This window comes from Acanthaster planci, linkage group LG01 (genome assembly GCF_054643075.1).
Source record: "Acanthaster planci isolate LZ-2023a linkage group LG01, COTS_SCS, whole genome shotgun sequence".
NCBI lineage: Eukaryota > Metazoa > Echinodermata > Asteroidea > Valvatida > Acanthasteridae > Acanthaster > Acanthaster planci.
Genome location: NC_141777.1, coordinates 2,511,247 through 2,525,513, shown reverse-complemented (window position 1 = coordinate 2,525,513; position 14,267 = coordinate 2,511,247). Strand labels below are relative to the sequence as shown.

The window sequence follows — 14,267 nt, the reverse complement described above, 5'->3', positions numbered from 1 at the left end:
ACGTCACCTCATTTGCAAAGGCTGTCTAATAAACCTGGGAACGTTGATGGTTGTAGTCCACTAATTCAAGCACCATTGAAAACATTGTAAAAGCAGCATTTTTTCGGGGTCCAATAACATGCGTACCAACATCCATAAGGCATCTGAAACACACGTTACATTATTGTATGGTCCATAATCTTTCACTTTCTTTTCAATTTTCTGTGGGTTAACCGATGACATTTTGAGTTATTCCCACAAACAAAATTACCCCTCGAAAAGTGCAGCCATTTTTCAAGCGACAATCCTCAACTTTCTCGGGCACTTAAGATCATTTTTTCAACCGTATTTTTAGCCATTCTGCTCTCATATGAAAGCTCAAAGAGACTGGAAGTTGTCCTGGCAAGGATTTACACAATCTCACCATTTTGGGGGCCAAACAATCTCCTTTTTCAAAAGATACTGTGGGGGAGCTACTTTTAATGCTAATGAGCTGGCCAGAAATTCTCACTTGAATCAATGGACTGCACCCTCATTGTGGACTCGTCCTCCATTTTTTTCTTATTTGCCTCTTGAGGGAGTATCCCAGTTCTTAAACACTGACTTCCGCACTCTTCGGAAAAGGCTCCAGGGAATGGATGTCTTCCTCCTTAACCTCGTCTCCGGTCGCAGTAGGATCTAAACCGACCTTTGTTGTATAGACTTAACAGTAACATCTCGAGCAAGGGTGCTTTCGATATTCAGGGCTTCAAAATGCCGCTGTCAGTTGCCCATGTACCAATCTCGAGCCACAGCAGACAGGCGAATAGATTTTTTTTTAATCTGCTACTTTCCACAATCACAAACAGACAAAAAAAACTCCTCACAAATAACCGTGAAAACTAAGAGAACAACATCAGGAGGGGAAGTTAAATTGATGCCTAAATGGTTCAATTTTTCATCTTCGTTTTTTTTTCAGAGTTCTTGATGCATAATCCTAAACCTATCTAGCTTAACCGATTTTTTGCAATTCAGCTATAAACGTTTCCCCGAGGTTAACGCTCTTAAATTGAAAAAAATCGTAAATAAACAACTATCAAACATTTCAGATTCGATCCTCGACAATGATTGATTTGTCCGCATCAAAACCCTCTTTCAAGGCTAGGCTAGAACCGCACGTCCTCAGCGCGTAGATTTTCTACGATTGTGTTTCATTCATAGAAAGAGATGTTTAGAGAGAACTCGGAGGGCGCCCTTTCGGCGACCCATAATCTGGGGCATGTTTTGGCGCACCCTAACCAAAAAACATGTTTGTGAGGAACATGTTCAACACGGCCCACAAAAACACAGAACCTGACATGTTTACGTCATCCGACAGTGCCAAAGTGCAAGCAAGTAAATGACTTTGGCGATGAATGCCATTTTCACTCCCCATTTGGTATATTTCTTACCAGTCTTGCCCTCGCTTTTCACATTCTAGAAGAGAATACCTCCTTTTAATTCACTGCATAAAAACAAAAACAAAAGCAAAAAAATTGGAATGTCTAATTCATTTATTTGAGAGGCGACGAAAATGGTCTGTTTATTTTCCGCCATTTTGAACAGGCACTGAACCAACCCTAACCTTCGGTCGGAACAATGACGTCACAGAGGCATAACCGAAGTTGCGAAACGTTCAACCAATGACCAAATTAAGCTGAAACATGTTCATGATTTAGGTCGCCGGAACACGCCCCCGGTAAATTTTATGTCTGTGGGTACATCTTGGCCAGTGTAAACCTTCGCGTATACGTGAGTTCCATTGATGATGTACATGTACATGCGTAATCTTTAGTTTATAAACTAAACCAATGATGAAACGCAACTGTAAGTTTATCACTTGATCAATTTATACAAACAGAAGGACATGTCTTGAATTATTTCACTGAGCAGATAGTATCAGATACACCGATAGAAATGCCATCGGATGTGTTTCGAAGGTACAAAAAGTGACTTTTGCCAATAAGAAAGCGCACTGAATGTAAGTGGTACAAGCAAATTCAAGATGGCTGACATGTAAAAAGTGGCACTGTACCTTTATTAAAACTATAATATTACACAGTTTGACACAAAACTCTTCTAAAATGTTTTATTTTGTCACGATATCTATGTTCATTTTGTTTCAGCTCAAATCACATTAAAATTAGGGAGAAAATGGAAGCATTTACTCCATTTTTACTTCAAAAAATTATCCTTTCAATTATAATTACATGTATCCCTGACTCTTAACATATCTATACGTTTTGCGGTGAGTTAGGTTTTAATTTATAAATTATATTTATTTCGACTGAGAATTCAAAACTTCAGTCATATTAGAAATAATAAGTTGATTTCAGTGTTAAATCTAAAGAAAAAATGAACATCGCACCTATAAATGAAATAATTCAGGCCATTTTGCTGAAAAGAGAATAAAAATGCAAACGCAGCTTTTGCAAGGAAAACATGTTTTATTCATCCATAACCCTTCGTTATTCATGTTATGCAGAGAGCTTTTGGAGTAGGAAACATAAGACCTTAGTCGGGGCTCAATCCGATCCATCTTCAGACAAAATTTACGAGGGGGAAGGGGAGAGTAGATGAAACGCCACTGAGCTACGATACGGCGTGGAGGTGCCATACGGGGCTGGCCCCATCGCTGCGGGGCTGCAAGGCGGGTTGTAGTGGAGAAGAGGCTTAAACCAGCAAGTGTAAGTGGATCAAGACGCCAAATATCCCGGCTTGTTTAGGGTGGGGTGGCGGGTTGCTCGACATGCCCGCCGGTTAAAAGTTTCCCTCACATAGTATCAACAGCATAAGCCACGACGGAATCGATGATGAAAAGGCGGCACGTGATTGGCCAACTCGTGTCAGTCTGGCCTCATTTTTGTCAAAAGTAATGATTTTTGTACCCATAACGCACACTTTCAAGGTTTCATTTTTGTGCCAGTTATCTTAGGTCTCATCACATTACGATATCATGTTCCAAATCAGTTTGACAGTTTTAATAAGTGGGTGACGCAGAGAGCACTGAAATACGCCAACCTTGTTTCCCGGACAAGAGTATGCTGTGAACTACCGGTATCGAGCCTAAAACTCATTCCATTCTTTTCTTGTTCTTTTTTTCTCCTTTTGAACAGTGGTAGTCATTTCAATTTTTAAAAAATAACAAAATTACATGTGCATATTAAATTTCAACAGTATGTCAGTCACCAAACTGGTATTTCTGTGGGAAGGCATAAACAACTGTGGCCGGACACATCAACCCGACCGATACGTCCCGTTGACTTACTCTCTAAGGCCAAAACAGCATAATTCGATATTCCTCCTACTTATTGTCCGACTATCGCGTTTTGTTTGCTTTTCTCACCGAGAACAAGTAACCTTTTGCGAAGGAGGGTTTCGAATCGGGCGAAATGAACCGACCGCATCCCGTCACTCATCCCCGTCCCTAACACCGAAATGTTCCCCCAATATTCGCCTCAAAATTGCCAATAATTGGTGCGAGCATGAAGTCCCCGTTGAGATTGTTCCAAGGCAAGGGATACCCAGGTAACCTGACTAATGCGTCCCATCCCCCGTTTCCGCTGCCCCGGTGGTGTTACGTTTCCAGCCCCTAAATCAGAGAAAATTAAACACTGCGTAATTGTGTATGAAAACTCGTAATATAAGACAGCACCTGTGATTGCGGGTTTCTGCGCGAGTGTCCCCCCTTCCCCGTACTCTTATTTTCGTCTCCCTCTCGTTCTGAGCGATCGGCGAGTGAGGAGCGCTCGCCAAATTTTAATATGACGACCGTTTATTTGGAATCTATGACAGTTATTGCATTCTGAATTGCCCTCCTGAGTGGCCGTCTGATTAATCTGCGTGGAGCGGCACCATTTTGTGTCTAATAAAAAATATGGCCGGCGTAAACAGATCAACAACATGATATGACCGAGCGAGGCAGAGCTGTGCACGGCAGCTAGATGACACACCCAAGTGTCAGTGAACGCGTTCTCTCTGCAGACATGGTCTCTTCACAAGATTGCTTCCCGAGACTAAATAACAACGAGTCCATACCTCAAGGCTCATGCCGTAGAGCGTGTACTGTCTACCCCTAATAGACGAAAAGAGAATAGACAAAATTAACAAACCATATTAACCTTGAGCCTATTCGATTGTGGACTATCTTTCAAAATGGCCACTGTCTAAATTTGGTTTGAGAAATTAGTTTAGAAAGATGACCGATATTTGATTTGAAATCTGTTAAGATGTCACCAATAATATAAATACTCTTCAAAACTGAAACTTTAGTAAATGAAATAAAGCTTTTAGGTGTCTTTCATAAAACCAAGGTGCTTTTCAATGGTGTTGGTTCAAATTTCTGCAGGGTCCCTGCCAACAGTCAATTAAAATTGCTGCTTTTCAACGAAAATGAATTCTGTTTAAAAATGCCCTTGGTGTCGTAAGCACAGAGGGCGCTGTGAGATCAGCGGTTGCCCATTGCCTTTGTTTACAATTCAGAAAAATAGGGACGGATGCTGGTGTAGGGGTCGAGAGCCGAGAGAACTCTCCAGTGGGACTGCAATGGGACACTTTATTTTGTTTCTTCGCTGGTTCGCTTGCGCTTGTAATGCAGGTGAAAAAAATGGAACACTTAATTCACCGACAACATGATGTGCGTTGCTCTTGATGGAGGAATTGAGGCAGGAATTCAGTGCTTGGAACTCCCAAAGGTGGAATGGGGGCGTGGCTAGCAGGGGCCATGGGCCTGCCGGAAAAGGGGACACATTTTTTTTTAAGAAGTAATGAAAGAAACGCATTTTTTGTCAATGTAATTTCCTTTCCACAGAAACGAAACGTTTAAACCATACAATTTATACCAAGGCCATATTGACATACTGAGATTCAAAGTGGTAACATTTTTTCCGTTTACGGAACAAAAGATAACCGAATATTACTCTTGACGCTGAGCGTCTTGGTTGATGTGAAACACGATGCTGCCCCGTCCGTGAAATTTATTGCAACTCCTGACCGTGTTTTGCTGACAGTAGAACGATTGCGCCCGCTAAGTCACGTGGCCTATAGTTGATATAAAACATCAGCAAACATAGCGTCCTCCAATGGCAAAGTGTGTTGTGAGTGTCATTTAACAAAACTAAAGCCGACGGCCGGTACTTACTCGGACTACTGATGTGCTGAGCACTATACCGTAACTCAGTATTATTTTTGGTAAACACCACTTTGTTGTGGAAGGACGCCATGTTTGTTGATATTTGATACCCACTATAGGTCACATCGGTAGCCGAATCGATCACAAACGGCACCTTTAACGCTGTGGCTTAGGCTCGGTATTCTTCGGCTTTGGAAACCATGTTGACTTCAGGAGTAAAAAGCTCTAATCTTCGGACTGCCAAATTATCACAAATCTAATTCATTATTATTTTTTTTTTTGGGGGGGGGGGAATAACTCGCGACCGCTCCTGAGCACTGAATTGATAAAGGATAACTCTGGGGAAGTACTCGGCAACACTTAGGATGCCGATCCAAGGTTGATTTTTCCGCTTAATTTATTGCATTAGACGGAACTTATTGGTGTTAGATTCGAGGGTCATAAATCAATGGTGAGTATGCCGAGCAACTTGTACCTGTCTCATCTTATTGGTTGCGAGTTGAATGCGAGCGGAGCGGAGGGTGATTAATGGCCGGGCTATCGGTCGATTGGTTCCCCCGGAGTTCGTGTGCTGCGTGCTCTGTGGGTCGTTGCCGGCACCGATCGCGTCCGAGGCCCCCGTGCCAGTGACTCCGCACTCGACTTGTTAATTTTAAGCGGGAAGGCCCGACAAGTCTAAGATTTCAATGTCAATTCTTGACGAGCTTCTCACATGATTAATCTTCTGGAGAGCCTAGCGCGGCGGTTGAGGGGGGTCCCCTCCGGAACCCCGGCGAGGCAAGCTCAGGTGGCTGGCACGGCGCGCAGGGGGAACGCGGTACCTTCCCCGGCTACTTGATTGAGTCTCGTGTTTCGTCCTTGTAATCGTGGATTTGCAAGATTGGAGGAAACGGGATTGATTGCGAGTGTTTGTGCTACGTGCTGCGCGCGCCTCTCTCGTCCTTCGCACGCTGTGTCCGCTACTTCAAAGGATTCCGTTCTCAGATTCCACAGCACCAATTCTTGTCTGAGTTGACTCCAGAAAAAAAAGCGATTTGCACTGACTTAAATGCCTCAAGCTCTCGCTTCTTTTGGTATAAAACTTTCTCCAAATTATAATCGATTTTTTCCCATAATGAACTAATATCAAAGCGACACTGAATTTAAGTGGTATAGGTTGTAGCATTGTGCCGGGGGATGTATGAAATAGGTAAGACTTGAACCTGGCGAACATCACATTATTCCTCAACGACAAACGACAGTTTCTCCGAGGCGCACCTTTTCCCCTTCAAGGTATTTGTTGTATTTCATTAATTCAAATCATCAAAGCCATGACTGTGACTGAGTATTAAGGCCGTCTTTTCTTCAGGCGAACGAGAAGGCAAGAAAGCTGGCGTCACAAAATGTAAAGCGAAATTGGCTTGACTTGAAATGTGTTCAACTTTTTGGAATTAGCAGTTGAATTGACCTCACGATTACGTGTTTGTATTCGCCTTCGCGCCAAGTACGAACCGGCATTATTCTTCGTTTTCGGCTTCAATGTAATAACATGCATGTTCACAATGGTGAGGTACTAGCACTGAAGACAATGGCATTGTGGGGAGTTTTTTTTTCTGTTTTCCCTCTGTTTGTTCGTGCGGTCAACAACTCGCCCATTGCTAACTTTCTCCACCGCTTGGTATGACTGGGAGGAATACCGCCCTCACTTGTCAATTTTACATACGCTCGTGCACAACCACTTCTTCAGCCTGTTCAAGACTGGAAGGAATTACGTAATTGGTTCATTGTGAATGAGAGAACTTTACGTGGAATTACGTCAGTAACTAATAAGATGCAAACGTCACCATTTCAACCCTAAAGGTGCCGGGTTATTTTGGTCCATCTTACAGCTGGGGGGGGGGGACTCCGCCCACAAGACCTCGGCAGCGCCACCTTCAATTTGTTTTGTTAAAACTTGGCATGCATATAAAACGCTCCTCATCATTACAAACGCGAAGTATGAACTCAATTGGACATAGGCCTATGGTTTTTGTTGTTACAGTCACTTGAAGTTCAAGGCTACACACTTGCCGGCCCGCGTGTATTGAGCACCGCAGTGGAAAATATACATTTGGCTGACCCGTCTCTGAAAATTGGGAGGGGTATGTTCGATTTTCACAAAATTGGTGTGAAAATAAATGCAAAAAAGACCTGAAAATGCACTGCGGCGATATAAGAAAAATGTCAACGGGGTGGGGCGGAATCCCCCCTCGACATATTAGCGTTAAAGTAAATCGTTGCCGTTTGGTTAATTTCACCAAGGGATTTCGATTTAAATGTAAGTAAATACGTAGGCTCCTAACCCTCTAAGTCGGTGCAGCTCAGATGCAGCCTGCGCTTTGAAAACTTGTCAAGATACCTCTCTGATCATCTGCAGGCCACACACAAAATATAAAAACGGCTTCCTGAATGTTTGATGTCTGATAATTGCCCATAAAAGGTTACTCAACTTGTGGAGACTTCGTTCGTAGACTGTAAATTTTCTATGCAACACCGTCACTCCAACACTGCTACCCTATGTAAGCGGCGCTTGCTAGTAATAAATAGCGCCCCCTGTTGCTTTAGAAATCCTGACCCAACGATTGAGAAATTTGTTCCAGTTTCAAACGAAGAATCCTGGAAATGGAAACGATCGCAACGTTTGCTCCTTTCCTGCAATATTTTAGGGACTTTGTCGAACAGAATTTTGGATCTCCCGTAAGGTTACATTTTGTACTCGTTTCACCATTGTTTAACTTTCTTTGCAAAACAGTAACGATGCCATGGAAAGGTTGATGCACATTTCATCTCCAAAGCTATAATTTGATATCAGAGAAATTAAATGTCTTGCATCCAGATCAGAGCCGCAGTGTCTCTTCACTTTCCCCGGCCGACTTGTCAAGCTGACACGTCAGTCTGGTGACCCTTGACCTGACCTTGTTGGTGCCCAGCCTTCCCGGCTCTTGATTGACCCCCGTTCACGCTCCGCTTGATTTTCCACTTTAGAAATCAGCGTCGGATGTCGCCCCGTCAGCCCAACTGTTAATTTTCGCACCGTTTCTGTCATTATCTCCAGGGTTATCGAGTTCGCGCTAAAATTTTGATGAGTAGGTTTTCGGTTCAGCTTGTCAACAGCTGAGAAAGAAAAAAACGATGTTGTGGAAGTGATTTGATGGGATGTCGAGCCCTCACATGGTCTCTGGAGACCTCATGGTGGGGGTTATATCGTGACAAGTGTGCATGTCTATGGTTTATTTCAATCTGAAGAATTTATGCCCACCGTGGTAAGACTAAATCAGCACTGAGGAATATGGAGAGGAAGTTGGCAACAGAATAAGCAAACATAGAACATCTTACTCAACATTAAACTTATAAGCCTACTAAATGCACCAAGCTTTACTTTTGCAGAAACGTAAAAAATCAATACCGACTTTTCAGCGTTAAATTTCTCAATTCGAGCCATGGTTCAGTGCATTTTCAAAAATGTATACAGTATGGAAAACGTTGATAATAATAAACGGGTTTCAACATGACGAAAGCGGAGGCACCTGTAATCTCCAAATTGCAATCAAGCAAAATGACACGTGGTCCAGTAAATCATGGATAATTTAGTATGGTTTTTATAGGGAGTGCAGCACATTGTTTGAAAGGTGCTATACTGGTAATTATATCAACATCTTTCCTGGTGACTGTTACCGGTAACTGTCACTGTAAACATGCTCTTGCTCAATCCTCACAATCCCTACTATTTTTGTTTTAACCAACAAAGAAACATAACCACTGGAGAAGAACTAGACTGAGGTGCTAGGCATTCATTTGTCATCAACATCAAAATTTCCTCGCCTTACAATTCTTTGTTTTTCTAAAGGATAGCATGCAAAATGTTAACAGGGTCATTATGACGAAACATACTCACGTAAAATCCCAAGAGCGTGTAACCTGCTCACCACACCAATTCAGCGGGTATTTGGCCAGGTTGGTGTTTATTTCTGGGGGGCTGTTTTTTCTACGCCCTCTAATGCGCAGACCACGTCGCCTAGTCTCTGTTTGTACTCACTACTGCTCGAGAAAAAAAGGGACTGCTGTCAAACGGTCATGACAGTTATTAGCATAACCGATGGACCAGCTGATGATGATAGTGGATGATGGCAGGGTAATTCGTGTTTGTCTAGGGACGGTAGGATGAGATTCCTCCGCACACACCTGCTCATCGGACGTGGGGCCGGCGGGGGATTGCTCTACCGCCCGCCGGCGGTCATGCAGCTCACCGCCCGCTAAGCTGACATGCCACCCGCCACTCCGGCGCAGGGAGGAGGGCGATGGGCGTTAATGAAGAGAGACATCAATTTCCATTGTTGTTTCAGTTCAGATTTATCGCTAATTTTTTGTTATTTACCTCGAAGCGATGCGAGTTCCTCTGGGTAATAACGGTTCTGACGTCATGACTCGGGCTATAAACTGTCAATCTCGGGTCTTGTGTCCCATGTTCAATTTCGTAGTAATCCTTTGCACTGAGTCCAATATTATTATACATAACGAATGGATTTCATATAATCTATCACGTCTCCAGGAGAAAATTGATGTAAAAATGCATTAGTCAAACTATGGAGAAACAGTGAAAGCTGTTTCCTTCCTCCCTGGTCCGCCGTTTTTTAAGCCAAAAAAGTAAATTATACCAGCCAATACATGCCAGCCCCGTCATTACGCGTAAATGAGGTGAGTGGGGGGTCGCAAATTCTCTACACGGGTCACTCGATATTCATCAAAAAAACGCAAAGCACTTTAGCGTCTTCTTCAAATTGAGCGGGCGGGACCCATAATGCGGGTGCCTGGGCTCAAACCTACGACGACCTATTCAGAATATGAGAACAGTGGACTTTCGATTGAATAGTGATGGCAGGGACAGAAAGAATGTCCAAGCATCGAAGTACTGGCATCAGCTCATCAGAATGCTGGATATTCCTTAAAACATAGGGATGCAGGCCTAAAACCATTCAGTATCAAAATCCCTTCGTTAGCCATCTGTATTCTAAAGCGGCTGCGACATCTGTCAGAGAAATATAAATAAACGGTGCTAAAATAGATCCAAGCAAATCAGCACAGAATCGAACAACCTCTGTCGCTGATTCGCCCTAAAATTTCAGGGTATTTTATTGGAGGCTTGCATCCAAATTTAGTTCCACATTCATTTTTGGCTTTTAGAGAGAATTGGTGATTTTTGCCTGCATGATATAGACAGGGAATCTTGGCGTGTGTGCGTGTTTGTTTTTATTTATTTTCTAAGATTGACTCTATAGTTTTGTGTACTCTTGGCTAACTACACCCGTCTTATGGCCTGTAAAATCAAAACGGCTGACCTCTCTTTAGGCTAAATTTTTTTAGTAAGAATAATAATCGTTCAAATTCTCACGGTTTGTCTGTTAATTTTTAAAATATCCTACACGTGACGAACGTTGCATATGGGTTTTGTTTTTGAAGAATTCTGTCCACACGATTCCACTGTGTTAAGTAAAAGGTAAATAAAATCTGCAAAGCTTTTTTATTTCAAAATCTCGAAAATCTACAAGAGCAAATGCCTTTTCCACCATGGATCATAAGGCGAGACGTGTAAATGAAGTGAGCGGTGGTTTATGACCGATTTGTTTGACGTGTGTGGAGCAGGAGGTGCCTTGACTGGGCCGTTGTGCACGGAGTATCGTGGAAGTACATGTACATGTTGAACTGGTACTGTTGAGTCAGCAATTCCTCCACTTCAACTAAAAATATACTTCGGCAACTTCCACGGGTTGTCAGTTAGCGTTGGTGGTATAGTGGTTAGAATAGTTGCCTTCCAAGCAATTGACCCGGGTTCAATTCCCGGCCAACGCAATTTTTCTTTTCCAATGTAGGCCTACACTTATTCCTGTTCTTGAAACTGTTTCGATAAGATGGTTTGCCTCAGATTACGATTTGGAATTTCTTTTTTCAAAATTTCGGGTGAGGCATTACACGCCGTTTATGGGAACTAAAGATCTTTTTTCAGAAAATTTTTCTGTTTGCACCTTCAACATTGATCACCTATTTTTGAATATATTAACTACCTGACGAATTCATTAAAGAAACTAACCAGCGTTGGTGGTATAGCGGTTAGAATAGTTGCCTTCCAAGCAATTGACCCGGGTTCAACTCCCGGCCAACGCAATTCTTTTACAGTTTTTTATACATATTCTTATGAAATCCATAGCTTGTGATATGATAATTCTCCTCAGATCAAGGCATTAAATATTCCTTTTCCGAGTTTCATGTGAAGGGTTTATGTTTGTATCTTCGCACAACATACGTTAGTGAAGTTGATTCAGTCCCATTTTTTATTATATATGACCCGACAATCAATTTACCCCTCAACCAGCGTTTGTGGTATAGCGGTTAGAATATGTTGCCTTCCAAGCCTTCATTTTTTATGCCAATTTTTAGTAGTCCATTTTTCATACTCTGCTGCAAAATTTTGAAAAACATTAGAACCCAGAAATCTGAAAATCTAAGAACAATTATTTCCACCCGTGTTGAACAGAAAACGTTCCTTTTAAATACTGAAGTAGCCCTAGACTTATAAAGTCGTGTATCGTCCTGTGCTGGTCTGTGTAAGTCTATACACGACTTCAATTAAAAATAGCTTACGTGTATTTCTGCAATAAATATACTTCAACGAATTTTAGTTCAATCAGAAACAAGGTAAAGATCGACTACTATAGAACTAAACCTTAGGGGGCCTCTTTGGGTAGGGAGTAGAAGCTGTTAGGATTTCGTTATGGCCTCCTTGTAGTGCCAGGCTAATTTGGGGCTTTTTTTTACACGTTTTGGGGAGGAAATGAAATGGTCCCAGACAGTCCTCCTGTTCATCTGACATTAACTGGTACCTCACAAAAACTCACATTGATGCAATTATGTAGTGGCCATTTTTAGAAACAGTTTTTCTCGTTCTGTTTTCCAACATTTCTATTTGAAACACTGGCCTGTCTGTTAAGGCGAACGTTTACCAGTGTTCTTTCATGTTTAGCAGCGTTGATCTGATTTAAATTTGAGTCCGCGATCTTACTGCTTAAACGGCTGTATGTTGATGTGTTTAACCGTCTGTAGTCAGTACGCGTTGGTGGTATAGCGGTTAGAATAGTTGCCTTCCAAGCAATTGACCCGGGTTCGACTCCCGGCCAACGCAATTTTTTCAACGCAAAAATCTCTAAAATCCTTTTTGATTTTGTGTCTGTCGCAATTTGTTGTTGATTGTTTGACACGATTGAACTTACAAAACAATAACAAAACGATACACTAATCTAAAAACAATAAAAGTAGTATTTAAAGATTGGAAACTTGTGTTAGCTGTCAGCACGTGTTGGTAGTACAGCGGTTTGGTTTAACGCTAATTATTTTCCGTACGAAAAAAACCATTTTGTACATAACTTATTCTAATTCCAGTTTTTCCTTGTCTAATTTCTTAAAGTTCTATAGAAGTTGTCAAGTTGATATCGTCGACAAATTCTCTGGTCGTGACTAAGTGAATGATTTTGCTCAAAACGGTGAAGCAGTGCATGTCTTATTACTGCGAACAGGTTGAAAATCCTAGACGTATTCCATTGTAATGTTCAGTGGCGCGATCGCGCCGCCGTATCGTTGGCTAATGAAGTCTCGCTAATGAGCGAAGAGCAGGGTTCTGGAAATTAGCCTGGATTAAGATTGACGACAGGAAAGCCCGGTGATTCCTGTACAAATAGTTAATTGCTTCAGGCGGCCTGATGCACTTATTTGCTCTGGCTCGAATTAAGATTGACATTGTCTGGGGATTGTTTGAGTAAGGCCCAACGCATCAATGGGTACTAAGAGAATTTACGTCTCTTTATTTCAATGAGCACAACCTCAAAGTAGAAGAATCCATGGAAAATATGTAGATGTCAGAAAAAAGATCATCCGTCGAGCTAAAAGGTACTCCTTGCGACGACACTCCTCCAACACTCATGCTTACTGCATGGTGCACCTGATTGTTTTGGAGTGTAATTCCTTTTGAGATACCTTTGTGATAGTTGGCAGTCGTATAATGTGGGATGAAAACTGGTTGATTTGACTTTGAACCTAGAGCAAAAATCAGGAGTCAAGACAATTGCCACAGTAAGGGCGGGCCCAGAGCGAAATTTTCAGGAGGACATCGGGAATTTCACGCTGTGAAGGAAGAGAGATGCCATATATAGCCTCGTCCAATAAAACCGACAGGTCACTTTATTTGACAAATGCACTTGTGGCATGGTCCCTGTCCACTCCATCCACCCTCTTATGACCCATCAATATGAGATCTTTCATTATGATTATAATGTATTTGAATTATTTCACAGGGCATTGGGATATTTTCAAATGCTGTAAGAATAAATTCGTCGACGTGAACGGACAACCTCTTTGATGAGAAAAGATTTCAAGCAATAGTTTCAGCAGAAATTTTAAGAAAAAATCAAGAAGTAAAGGCTTCCAAATTTTCAGCGTTGATTGTCCCGAATGCATGGCATAAAATGATTAAATCTGGGGCATGATACAGAATCTTTTTGAATAACCTTCGAGAACGTACACCAGGACGGGCCTTAATTCTTAGTACAAAGTACTTGATATCTATTGTACGAAAAATAAATTTCCTGTAAACCAAAGTAAAATAAAAATGAAATGCACATTATTAAACAACTAAAGGGACTGAAGATCCTATCCTCGCCGAAAAAAAGTTTTTTTCGGGGGGGGGTTATATTAGATAATGGTCGTCCACTTGGTGTACCGCCTATATTGCGACGCCGTTCAAGTTGCCAACTGTTTGAATAACCGTACGTTGACTATGAGGGCGCATTAAAACGGCCGGTTTCAGGGCTTCATCGTCGTGGCTCGGCTGCAAGGACGTCATGATATTTCTTATATGAAGTCCAGGAAGCAGTACACTAATTCAAGTGATAATAACTGCCGGCTCATTAGCATAAGAAGTGCCTCTCCGTAGTTTCTTTTGAAGAACAAGATTGTTTGGCCGAAAAATAGGAGGGAATTTTAGACACATAGGTCAGGATTAGCTCCCTTGATGTGGGAGCCTCCATCCGGCGAGGGCAGAGTTGATAAAATTATGAATGAAAAAGGTCCCTCAGTG

The 14,267-nt window shown here is 42.0% G+C and overlaps 3 non-coding genes across 3 annotated transcripts; all 3 read left to right on the top strand.

Moving 5' to 3' along the window:
* Window positions 1–10,921: 10,921 nt before the first annotated feature.
* Trnag-ucc (transfer RNA glycine (anticodon UCC)) lies at window positions 10,922–10,993 on the top strand. The gene has a single exon. It is a non-coding gene; the product is annotated as a tRNA-Gly (tRNA).
* A 240-nt stretch (window positions 10,994–11,233) lies between these two features.
* Trnag-ucc (transfer RNA glycine (anticodon UCC)) lies at window positions 11,234–11,305 on the top strand. The gene has a single exon. It is a non-coding gene; the product is annotated as a tRNA-Gly (tRNA).
* A 943-nt stretch (window positions 11,306–12,248) lies between these two features.
* Trnag-ucc (transfer RNA glycine (anticodon UCC)) lies at window positions 12,249–12,320 on the top strand. Its single transcript has one exon. It is a non-coding gene; the product is annotated as a tRNA-Gly (tRNA).
* The last annotated feature ends 1,947 nt before the right edge of the window (window positions 12,321–14,267 follow it).